At 33.6% G+C, this 13,533-nt stretch overlaps 1 protein-coding gene across 1 annotated transcript in view; it reads left to right on the top strand.

Annotated features, from left to right (window-relative positions):
* Nucleotides 1–13,533, top strand: part of Sema3e (semaphorin 3E) — a 257,184-nt gene that overhangs the window by 120,493 nt on the left and 123,158 nt on the right. The window lies entirely within an intron of this gene.

Here is a 13,533-nt window from a genome sequence, read left to right as displayed (position 1 = left end):
TCATGCTCTGTCTAGCATAAGGCAGCTGCAAAAACACATGATTTGGAGCATCAAGGCTATTGCTGAAGTCTTTCCCCATCAATGCAGATGTTCAATTTAAATGCATGTGCTTGTAGACCCTGAAAGGAGTAAGGTCGACTTGCTATAGGAATACTAAAGATGTGTGGGGTTTCTTTCATTTTGGTAGTCACAAGGGTAAATTGTATCCTAGGAAGTAGAACATTCTATGGAGTGGATGCATTTCCCTGATAGTAACAAGCTCTCTTTATATAGTATATACTACATATCATATGCTATATACACTCAAGATATGCATGTGTCTTTTCTGTGATTGTATATTCTTACTTTTATTATTAAAATTTATCATTAAAGTTTCACTGGAAGTTACAGATAAATGCAAACTCTTTTAAGCATTTCTGGCTTCTGCAACACAGATAAAAATAAAATGTGGAAAGTAAGGAAAGAAATATTAATTTCCTGCATCTGCTTCCACACAACAGTATTTTGTCTTTATTGATGTGTTAAAATTACACAATGAAAATATCAGAACACACTGGCTTTAATGGCTATATTAAGTGTATTCTGTCTTTTGTAAACACTTACATAATTTGTAGTTATTAGAAGTTTACATTCTATTAGTTTACCTTATTCATTTAACTAAATATTATCCCTCAGCAGTATCAAAATCAAATAATAGAAACTCCTCTTTGTGTAAAGTTTATATTGAAAGATTTCAAAGTTGTATTATCTTTATTTGTAGTGAACATTTCCCCTGAATAATTCAGCTTCATTATGATTTTTTTAAATATAATTTGTGAATTGGACAAATTACTGACTTTACATTTTCTTTGTATTTCTTTGAAACAATATTTAAATTTATGTAATCATCTAAATTCCTATTTATGAAGAAATAGTTTCTCTTTAAAGGATAAAATATGTTTCACTTAGAAGAAGGAGACTGAAGTCAGGAACTTATAACTATCACACACACATACATGTATACACACACACACATATATATATGTATGTATGTATGTGTGTGTGTATATATATATATATATATATTTTTTTTTTTTTTGGTACTGGGGATAGAACTCAGGGCCACTCAACCACTGACCCACATCCCCAGCCCTATTTTGTATTTTATTTAGAGACAGGGTCTCACTGGGTTGCCTAGCACCTCACCATTGCTGAGGCTGGCTTTGAACTTGTGATCCTCCTTCCTCAGCCTCCTGAGCCACTGGGATTACAGGCCTATGCCACTGAGCTGGCACTATTTTACATATTAATGTGCCTAAAAATTACCCGGGTGCATGAAATACTTATTAAATAAATGAGCCAACCTAAGTTTCAGCAAAAAGAAATGAATTTGTAGTTGGTTTACAACATGTTATATAAAAATATCTGTTTAATAACCTAAGAGAATCAATGACAAACACTTGTTTTATATAGAGACTCAGTATTTGAGGGATAAATATATCAAAACGCATTTTGTTTTTTTTTAATTCTAGGGGCTTTGCCCATTGTTGAGGTGAGCAATCCACTCCAAAGATTTCTGATTATAAATATTCCTGTAGTAAACTGTGAGGGTCAACAAATGGATTAACAATCTTAGGACAGGCAAGCTGTGGACTTGTGAAGTGTTTGGGGGTAGGAGGATGGTGCCTGGAGGAAATCTAAAACTCTTCCCTCCTCTAAGCAGGACAGAAAGAGTGGATGAGGAGCAATAGGTTAAGAAAATCTGCTAATTTTCTTGATAATTTTTACTAGTGTTTTGAATACTCCATAAAACAAAAGGAGAACAACTCATGCTTAACTTCCCAAGTAATTTGGAACAGCATTCAGTTGGAATCAAGGGCATTTTTTTCCTTGCATAAATAAAGTCCATTGTTGAGTTTTAAAAGTGCTCCACAAAGTAAAACACCTGCAAGGCAGGTTTCCTGGGACGCCTCTGCTCCCCTGCCTGGAGCAGTAAGAAGGCAGAGGAGGAAAAACGGAGGAGGAGGTGCTGGAGGGGGGTAGTCCAGTGTGAGCTGTTTCCCCACTCCCCACTCTGACCAAGGCTGCTGCTTGTTTAATTGTCTCCTCTTTGCCTTGGCAAGAAGAAAGCACATTTCAATTAGTCAAGCTTCTACTGGTAACAGTGGTTGTTTCAAGGGGAAGGCGAGACTAAAATGTGGGGAAATAGTTTTTCTTCATATTTTACTTATTGTATATATGCATACAGGGAAAAATATATACCTATTGGTAAGTAAAAAATATGTAAGTAAATTGTAATCCAAAATAGGTTTTAATTTTTCACCATTCTGCTTCCTAGCTCCCTTGTTTCTTTAAAAATAAAACCTTGACAGATGCAGGTGAAAGCAGCATATTTCCATTTAATTACTCACAATTTGTTACAGCATGTCTGGTTAATAATGGCCATGTAAATCTAACTTTACTTCATTAATCTTTTTCCCCCCTTAGAATAAGATTAGCGATGTTTTTTTTTTTTTTTTTTCCTTTCTGCAGCTGGGTAGTTTCCAAATAAAGAGGGAAACAGAACCTAGACTCTGTATTTACCCTTCCATTCCGTCAGCCAATAAAATCTATACTTTAAAGTTTGGCATGCAGTAACATTGAACAACATATAAAGTTTTTCTTATTTAATTCTTGTTTTAAGAAAACAAAGTCTATAAGAAAAAAAACCCCAGAGATATTAGAAACTTGTTGATATAATTCTGAACTCAAACCTATGGTACATTTATACTAAAAGGCTTATAGAGATTTTGACAGCTGGATCAATATAGTAGGGCATTTTTTTGAAACATGTATAATCTGTTAATGACATTTGAAAAAAAAAAACTAATCTTACAAATTCTAAAACACAATGAAATTACTGGTTATCCCAAAGTGCACACTATAGATACCTGGCAAAATGATTTCTCTTGTATATGAATGTATATGTATGGGTGTATATGTTTGTATATATGTGTTTTTTTTTTCTTTTAATGAAGACCTGGCAACTTTGCTTTTAATGATAAAAGATGACTAAGATGACTTAAATACAGTTTCAGAGACTTTTAATTTTGTGGCAAGGTCTTCTTCACTTATAAAGGATGTAACTAAATGTATAAGATTTTAAAATGTATTTGTGCAATCCACCTCAGGCAATAATTGCATTCATTAATATTCTGTTTTTAGAAAATGTGTAATTTTTTTTTTTTTTTTTACTTCTAACTTAAAACATTTATGGCACCTCTGGGCTGATTCCCCTGGGAACTGTACATAAAGCATTTGGAAGTGCTGTGGGAAGGGGTAATTATGCTGTCCAGGGAATTTGTCAAGGAACAGAGCTGTGGGAGATTAAAGTAGATGTGATGGTTGCAGAGGTCACAGCCTTGATTCTGAGCCAAGACTCACTATCACTTTTTTAATTGAGACTGAAAACTAGAAAGCTGTGATGTGGTAGCCACCTATTACCAGGGAAGACGCATCTACCTAATTGGAAATGAGTGAACATGGGCTTAACTCCAAAAACAAAGAACTGGAAGAACCAAATATGAATGGGAATTCATTAAAACAAATGTCCAATACCTAGATAGAAACTTCCATATAATTGATGTAATGCTTTCCCTTTATATTTCAAAAACTTAAACTCCTTACTCCTTGTTTCAAAGAATTTGCACATTATTTGTTTAGCTTTTATTCAAGCTTTGATCTTTATGTACGAAACTGAGAAAATACTTTCTATTAGTGATGGAGAGCTTCAAATTCAGAATATTTTTGTGCTTACATATTAAAATTTTAAAATTATATTGATACTATTAGTGCATTACATTATTTTTATTGCTATATTACACCAGAATTAAAAGGCAGGCAAATGTATGTCATATCTTCACAAAGTACAGAAATTGCTATGTTGTGACAATTAAAGCATCTTATTTACCTAATTTAATATAACTGCTTGTTTATGAGTCTAATTCTTTTACAGCACATTTTCTTGTATATATAAACCTCATATAACAAATTACTAATTTCAGGTACTATTAAAGAAGAGTAAGTTTATAATTACAAAATAATTAGTAGTTATAAAGAAAATTGACATGTATTTTAGGGTTTCTTTTTAAGCTCAGATTAATCTTGAGCACAGTTATCTGTAAGATGTATTATAGGATTTCTACCCTTCCTTTAGAAGCTACAAAGTATCAGAATAAAATGTAATGCCTTTTTGGAATGTACTGGCTATCTCTTTGCCTTATCTTAACCAGTGTCGATGCACACAGTAAATGAAAGCCACTAATCCACAGCCCGTATTTCAAACATTCTCCAGTCTTGAGTTCTTTAGTTGGAGATTAAATTAAAAAGTTCAGCCATAACAGTGCATACACAGCTATTTTGGGCTTACCAGCCTGGTCTCTCCCTCTGCAAAGACTTTTCCTTCTTTGGGAAATGTGCTTGGTTCCTCCAAGCATGCAATTTCAAGTAGTTAATGTAAGGATGAATTTTGGAAGGTGATATCAGCCACCTGGATGATCACTAGAGATGAATTAACCATGGGAAATCAAATGATAAATATTTTTTAACAAATCGTCTTTATGGGACTAAAATACCTCCTAGCATTCTTGTCAATGATAAAGGTATTTTTTTCCCTTTCTTAGTGATAAACAAATGAAATTAGCAAATTGTGGCTTTTTATCTTTTATACCAAAATGGACATTGTGTGCATCTTATTACTTTTCATATGTTACAACATACAATGGTCTCATTTTATCTAGTTTTATATTAAAAAGTAGATGGACACCGTCCACTTGACCCCACCCTCTTAGATGAAAAGAGAACTGATTGATCCAAACCTTTACTCACTTAAAAGCATTAATCTACAGGTTGGTGGGGGTGGGGGAACTAGATTGTCTCAGATTTTTTAAAACACTTGTCTACTGAGTAGAGGACATAATCAATGGGCATTACCATAAATGTTGTTTAACACTGCTTTCAGTAGAAAATATGACATTAGAAATATGACATTAGAAAATATGACATTAGAATCATTTGATAGTGTATCTTGATGTGCTAACATATCTACTTTACTTAAACACATTTAAGACTTAATCCAAAGAAAGAATTCACTTCTAATATTTAGTTTTAGTTTGCTGACACTGTGACAAAATACCTGAGATAATCAATTTAAAAGAAGGAGTGGTTTATCCTGGGTTCGTGGTTTCAGAGGTTTTGGTTCATGGTCATTACAATTAGGTCTGTGTCAGGCAGAACATCATGATGGGGTGAATGTGGTAGAGTAAAGCTGCTGACCTCATGACATATGAAAGCAAAAAGAAAAAGGAGAGGCCGGGTTCCTATATGTCTTTTAAGGGCATCCCCCCAATGACTTAACTTCTTTCACCTAGGCCCCACCTCTTAAAGATTCCACCACCTCCCAAGAGTGTTGCAGGCTGGAGACCAAGGCCTTAACATATGGACCTTTGGGGAACATTTAAAATTCAAACCATGGCAACTGGCAACATTTCATACAGTGTCCCACTATCCTTTTATGGCTACATAAAAGGCCATAATTTAGCATGACCTGAAGTCTTTTAGACAGTCTAGATTTCTTGGATCAAGGCCTTAAAAACTTTATAGACTACAAGACACACAAAATGCTTACTAAAAAATTTTCAAAGTTGACAGTTGCTTAAAATCAAACTTATGGAATGAACACAAACATTTGTAGTTTAGTTTATCCCCCTTTAATTGTTATAAATCTGAATGGTGAAATACCATGTTTGAAAAATAAAATTTCTGCCAACTGAAATATTTAAGTTTAGCCATTCTATAAAATATATGATGTTGTAAATGTAATTATTTTATTGAGCAATGTACAAAGTAGACTCATCAATTGACGAGTGTCTTATGGACCATATGAAGGACATTCCAGTAAGCATCAAGTAATCACCTCATAGAACATGTACACAAATGCCTAAAAAGAAAGCCACATTTGCTTTGTAGCTTCCAAGTATCAGTTTTGCATGTGCTGCAAAATATTTTTTTCACCTCAATAGTTTTTTATCTATCTCTATCTATATCTGTATATCTGTCTATCTATCTATCTATCTAAAGATTAGAAACCCTTGCTGTTAAAATGGAATAGTCCTATCAAGAATATATTTCTCAGGCTGGAGGTTTAGCTTAGCAGTAGAGCAGTTGCCTAGCAATTATGAAGCCTTGGGTTCAATCCCTGGCACTGAGAGGAAAAAAAAATATCCAATCATTTGTAAAGAATGTATTTCTCTGTGGAAAGAATAGAAATTCTCTCCTTTGAGAACAGGAATGTATTAGTTACATTTGAAATGCATGGCCTTTCTTCAGGGATTAATGTGTAAAGGAAAAAATTTGGAAGCACACAGTACACCATGCTAATATCTGTCTCCAGGGATTATAAAATAATACGTTTTCTGTTTGCTACTCTAAAATGATGTGTTAAAATCAAATAAATGCTTAAAACCTCTAGAAATGTGAGGAAATGATAGTGTATGATTGTTAGAATCTTCTTGTGAAAAGACCAAAAGAAATTGGTATATATTGGATATTCTTGCCAAAGTTGAATTTATATTCCTGTATAAATTGAAGAAAATATACAAATAAGAAATGACCTATTAATGGTTTTCTAGACTCTCTAAAATAAACATTTATTATTTTCCTAATTAAAAATGGTATGGATTGGCCAGGATTATATCTCACAAATAATTTACTTGTATTTTTATTAGATGGTTTAATGGCCATTCAAAATTCAGACAGCAACTCTCAGGTATGTGCATCTTAACATTTTTTGCTTCCATGATTAATATATTTATATAATAATCAAACAAGATTTTTTTCTCACCTCTTATTGATCATATGTGTAATGTTAAGCAGATTTATTTGTACTTTCTTTTTATTGCTGATTCAGGATTAGATAGTGGCTGGACTTTTTTGGCAAATTGGTATCTTGGCAATTCTTTCTCACTAATCTACAAGCTTACAAACCTGTATGTGAATTCAGCATTTGTAACTTATCTAATAGCTGAGTTTTAGAAGAATTATTCTACAACAGAGGTTCTATTAAAATTACCTGGGGATAGTTTTGAAAATCCCAATGCCAGACCAAATGTACCATCTCTTGGTAAGGGATCCAGCAATCAGCATTTTTAGAGCTTCCAAGGGATTTCAGTGTGCAACCAAAGTACATTACCACTGCTCTAGAAGAAATGGAAACAGAATCAAAATTAGCATGAAGAAGATCTCCCATATGGAACACTGAATTTACCATAAAACTAACATTTTTCCCCTTCTGCCAGGTTGAGGGAGGCAAATTAAACTTTTGACCATATTATGTAGATTTTTGTGACAACATTCACACGTAGCTGCATGTGTCACTGAGTGTGTCTGATTGCCTCCAGAACACTGAGATGGAAGTAAACAATTTAGTTGATTCTGGCCTACCTATTTTGGCAACAGCAAATGTATGTGCTAGAACCTAGAAGCCTGACCCTCAGGACAACATCATGAGGCTTGTATTTGTGTCAACTTCTGCATCCTGCCTTCTGCTCTTAACACATACACACCCCTAACCTAATGTTACCCCTGTGGTTCCACTTGAAAATCACCTTCCTCTAGGTTCATCTAATGTTATATTTTGCTCAGAGCCTGTTCAAATATTCAAACATAGCGAAATTAGTAGTTGATAAGGGTTTAAGTTATAATCGCTCCCAGGGGTTCCAAAAATTTAATAGGTTCTCTTTAAAGTCAGAAATATAAAACTTTAATGACAGGAGTAACTGGCAGAGGATTAAATAATTGGACCCACGGGACCCCATACATTACACCTCTTCAAATTATACCACATAGGCAGCCCTGACCATTACATTATCCCCTCCTGCAAACACAAACTTTTGTTTATAATAAGTTCAGAGAATTCACTATTACCATATATGTGTGTGTACACACACACACACACACATATATATTTTATTTTTTTCTTATTATTATTTTAGAGTTCAATGTGTAAAGGAAAAAATTTGGAAACACACAAGTTTCATATGTGGTGTCTCTTTGGTTATATAAGTCCAGCAGTCAATTATATTGAAAACTGATTATTATTTTACCCACGGCAGTTGGATACTAATGCATTAAAATTCTTAATAAAGGCAATGTACTAATTAATTGCCTTCTTAAAATCAAATACTGTAGACATTATTATCATAAAATACTTTCTAAGATGCCACACATATTATGCATATCAGAGAATATAAAAGATATAAATGAGGTAAATATTGTGACTATTACATGTGATTTATGGAAGTGACAACTTCTGTTAGTAATGCTGCTTTGCCAAAGTAAACTAGGTCACCATTTTGTTAATGTTTTTATTTTATAAAATGTTCTCAGTTTAACTATTTTAGCTGTTTGAAGGTACTTAATAATTTAGGTACAAGTAAGTTTTAAAAATATTTATACAGAAAATCAGGAGACTCTCTAAGAATTGAAATCAATGTTTAACAAAAGCAGACTGAGACTCAATAGTTTTTAATACCTCAATATCATGTCTCCTAATTTATAAATTTCTCTCATAAGAACTGAAACTAAAACAGTTATTTCTCGAGGCAATTTGTGTCAGTTTTTTTTTTTGCCATCTTTTTTTTCCCTCTTGCAAAGTGAAAAAAAAAATATTGTTGAAGTGTAAGGCTGTATCTTGCCTACTTGCTTTTCCCCCTCCCTAAGTTCACTTTTAGCTGTTATATGTCTCTAGTATTGTTCTTCTGTATCTGTGTCTTTCTCTCACACACACTGTTCTAAGGTGATAAATCCTAGCAGTCATTAACCACAGCATTGTAATGAATTTCATCGCCCTTTTGAATGAGGGGCTACCAGTCATGGGGGTTAATGCATTTGCTCCCTTCTAGTGGCAAAGGCTCCTTTTTCTTGGTAATGACAGAAAAAGAAAATTGACCTTCTGTTCCCAATTTCATATGGAATTTTTTTTTTCATATAGGGGCAGTGACCTTGCCAGAAGGATCTAGGAATTTTTAAGATCATATTTGACTTGATGATAGATGGCCAGTTACCTGGGTACAAGCATCTGTTCTGACAAGAGTTGGGGGCTGGGGGTGAGGCAGCTACATGTTCCTGCATTTTACTCTTTTCTCCAGTTGGCAGGAATGATATTTCCAGAAATTCAGTTGATTCTTAAAGGACATAATTGGCAGCCTTATCATTAAAATATAGAATGTAAAGACCTTGTTCTTCAATTTCAACACAGAACTTGAGATCTTATTCTTTCAACTTGCTCTATTAATAAATTGCTTATTAACCAGAACTCATTTTATAGTTTGAAGTTTATCCATTGAGTTCTATATTAGATATTTTATTTTATTCTATAAAAATGTCTTCCAACTTTTGAAAGCTCTTTCTTATTTTTCATCCATTGTCTTGTCTTCAGTATGTGGAAAGGTATTCACATTTGCCAACTTGTTTCCTGAGAAAGAATGTAATGCATTTTAGTTTCTGAAGGTTTAGTCAAATCATTCAGTTCTAATTTTAGCATGAATGAAGTTAAATTTCTCATTCTCTAGATAAGTATGCAGGTATGAAGTTAGGATATATGTGATGTCTTGCTCTCTCCTTATATTTAAACCTGTTAAAATTATAGGAAAACAGATCAGCAAGAAAAAATTCATTATTTTTTGTGCCCATAGTAGTATACTTTCCTGACAGCTTCACAAGAACTCAACAGATATGCAATTGTATCTTTATCATTGCTTCTTCTCTTTTTATATTGGTAGAATTGATTCTGCATGTCCTATGTTTGGTAAGAATTAGCAAATTAAAAAAATTCTGGAGAGCATACTGTAGAGACTTCCAATTTATTTTCTCCGTAATTGGAGATGATGCAGCTTGTGATGTTCATGAACAGAGAGGAACATTAGGGATGATTGCATCCACTCCTCCAATTCTACAAATGGGGAAGTTGATACTTAAAAATATAGCTCCCCCATAATGGTATATTTAGTGTTAATACTGGGACAAAAACAGGTGTCTTGACTCATTTTTAAATTAGCTTTTATTTTTAAGGAAATTCATTTTATTTTTACCTTATCTTTCTTTGAATTGTTAGATCCTCTGTGCCCACTTTTATTCCCTGTGAGTTTTGATTGGGTTTTACAACACAACTGCCATAAGATAGTCTTTAGGATGATGAGACCCGCTATGAGAAAAGACTGAGGTTCAGATTAAAAACAAAAAGTGGCTACCTCCCACTGTATCAGTGATTATTTATTAAGGATAAGTGTTATTTGATAACGGCATGAAATACAGGAAAAACCTGTAATATACTTTTGGAAATTTATCATAAAAATCATATGACTAGTCTTAGTACACAAAGAAACCTCTGTATAATTTATACTATCTCTCCTGTTATGGTCACTTGTAATAAGCAAAATGATGCTTTAGATCCATAAATACCAATATTCAAATGATGTGTAGCTTCAGGAAATTTCTGTCTTTCTGGGAGCCTGTTTCCAAGTCTGTTAAATAGGGACCCCAATGTCTCCATTGTTGGAGAGATGTGAGGGTAAATGAAATTATGCAGATTGGGTATTTCATACAGTACCTACCACACACAGCCTTCCTGTGAATATAAGTTACTCTTCCTTCCTGGTTTCCAGAGAAAATATGGGTGGTCTTCTTAGGTGCTATTTGCTTTGTGACAGGTTGTAAACAACAGGGGTTTCTAGGAAGTGAATCAATGCTAATTGAAGACTGCCAGAAAAGGAAAACAGAAGAATTTGTTAGCAGCTTAGTCACTAAGGCAGCTTTTTTGTGAAAGAAAGTCATCAGCAAATGGTACACATAGCATTAGTTGTCTTCTCTCTTCATGTTTCTCTTAGTTAGCACATCTGAAGAGAACCCACCTACCAGGGGGCCTATTACCTACTGGAGGCATCCGGTTCACATGGCAGCCGTTGTGGTAATTGAGGCCTGTCCCTTAAAAGTGAATGAGTGTTAGTGGTTGTCCAGCATTTCCAAACCCATCAAAAAAATTGTAAATAAAACAAAATCTCATTTCTATGTCCAGATATATCTACCAACAGTATTATTTTCTTTCTCATTTAATGTGAGTAGATTCAATTTCCTTTGAGTTAACAGGATATAAAATATTACAAAGTTGCCCTTCACTCTTTCTGGATTTGAAATTCAGTTATAATTCCATCACTTTGTAACTATGAGGAAAATGTGATGTGATGTTGATAGAGAAAGTGCCAAATTATACAGTATAATACAATATTTATGGTAGTATGTCAGTCTTAAAACTACATAGTTTTAAAGGTATGAATGTTTGGTGTGTCAGATTGCAAAGCCATCTTTTTTTCTTTTTTTTTTTTTTTAAGAAAGAATGTTTAGCAGAATTAAATGCTACGCGTTGAGGGAAGGCTTTATTTTCATAAAGATGAGGTTGAGGATCTTTATAGAGGTCAAGAGAAGAGAATAAAGGGACTATCTAGCTCTAATACTATAGCACCATGCCAAAATATACACCTGTATAGAAACTGACAACTTCGTTCCTATCCTTACAAAATAGCTTCCAAGTTAAGTACTGGGAAGCTCTTAAAAATCCAAGATTTTGTAGTAATAGTACAAAATGTTTGAACAATTTTTGACTGCTTTTCTGGGACTTAGGATTTAAATTTCAATGGTAGGGTGGAGATAGAATTGCATAATTTGTTGTACATTGAATTTATAAATAAATAAATAAATAATAAAGAAATGAAGAAAATTTCTTGGGAAAATAAAGACGATTTTTCTCTTGCAGGCTGTGATGGGTGTGGATAAAAAAAAAGAATAGAAAATTAACTCAGACTTTTGCTGGTAGGAAATTAAGGTTTTAAACTTAAAATACACACTAGCTATTTACTCTGATCATAGTAATTGTGTACATGTGACATTTACTATTTACTATTTAACTTTCAGCCTATATGATGAGCTGTGAGAGTAATCATCTCCAATCAACAGATCACAATTAAGAGATATCTATTTCTTTGTTTTTAATTAGTTGCTCAAAACATTACAATGTTCTTGACATATCATACATTTGATTCAAATGGGGTATGAATTCTTATTTTTCCACGTGTACAGGTTGCAGTATCACATTGGTTTTACAGATATCTATTTCTACAGGGAAACTTTTCACTCATTGCTCTCATCTGGTAGTCGGTCAACATCAAAGGGGAGACATATAAAGTCATATTTATAGGCTGCTCATTAGCTACTGTGGATCATATGATTTTAACAAGATCTCTGCTAGTTCGATATTATGATCCTCATCCTCATTTTACAATGGGGAAGTTGAGAATCAGAAAAGTTTATTAAGTATATCTTTTTCTGGGGCCTACTTAATAAACAGTGTGCAATGGCCTAAACTTGGGGATATCCTAGTGTTCAAGAGTAAAATATATTATATATATTAACAAATATTCACACATACACACACACATACATATTGCTTTTAAGGAACTTATTTCCTGTCAAAAGAGAGAAAATATGTAAGTAAAGAAAAAACAAACAAATGAAAAAACAAATCCAATAGCATTCATACAATGTAGGATCTAAAAACCGTGGTGCAACTTACAATGCCTGGGTAAGACATTAAGATTCCTTAGACTGGGAAGGCTTCAGGGAGGGTGGAACCAAAATGGGTGAGGAACCAGATAAATAGAGACAGAAGGAAAATCAGGGCCATGCTCCAAAGCCCTAGCCCTGTAGTTCTGTGAGCAGAAGAGAAATTGGAGCAACCCAGGGTGGAAGGGAAGTAGCTGACAGATCAAGCCAGACTTTGAGCCAAGATTTTAATATAAGAGCATTGCAAAGCATTTAGAGAGTTTTAAGCAGAAGGAGCAATACCATGGCCCCATTTGTATTTTTAAAGAAAGGATCACTGTGGCAACTGTGAGATAAAATAATGGAGGTGGTCTCAGGAGATACAGTCAGTAGAAACAAGAAAACAGGAGGCCCTTCTAGTGGTCCTGATAAGTGGTTGTTGTGGTGATTCTAAGGATGGAGAGTGTAGTTTCAGAGAAAAAGAAATCGAGACAAACCCTAGATTTTTACCAATGGTTGAAAAATCATCTACAGAGTAGAAGAATGGGAGAGGAGTTGGTTTGTCTATGGGAATCAAGAGCTAATTTTGCATTTGTTAAACTTGAGAAGCCTGATAGACTCAAGAGAAGATAGCAAGTAGGCAATTGGCTAAATTATTATGGATTTGGATGTTTATCAAGATAGGAGGTAAAATGTGAGAGTCATAGTACTTTGAAAAAGATATCAAGTATCAAGTAGTGCATAAGGACAAACAAAAATGTGACTACATTTTTAGTTTATTTGCTTCTTTGATGTTATGTAATGGATTATTTGTTGAAGAAAACATGTTGTAAATCAAAGGTCAATGAAATTGTTGTTAGAGAAATGTACAAAATTCCAAAAAAACATAAGAAATTATACTATGTATTAATAAGTTATATATAT

This window comes from Marmota marmota, unplaced genomic scaffold, assembly GCF_001458135.2.
Source record: "Marmota marmota marmota unplaced genomic scaffold, marMar, whole genome shotgun sequence".
NCBI classification, from domain to species: Eukaryota; Metazoa; Chordata; class Mammalia; order Rodentia; family Sciuridae; genus Marmota; species Marmota marmota.
This window is presented reverse-complemented; position numbering and strand designations above follow the sequence as displayed.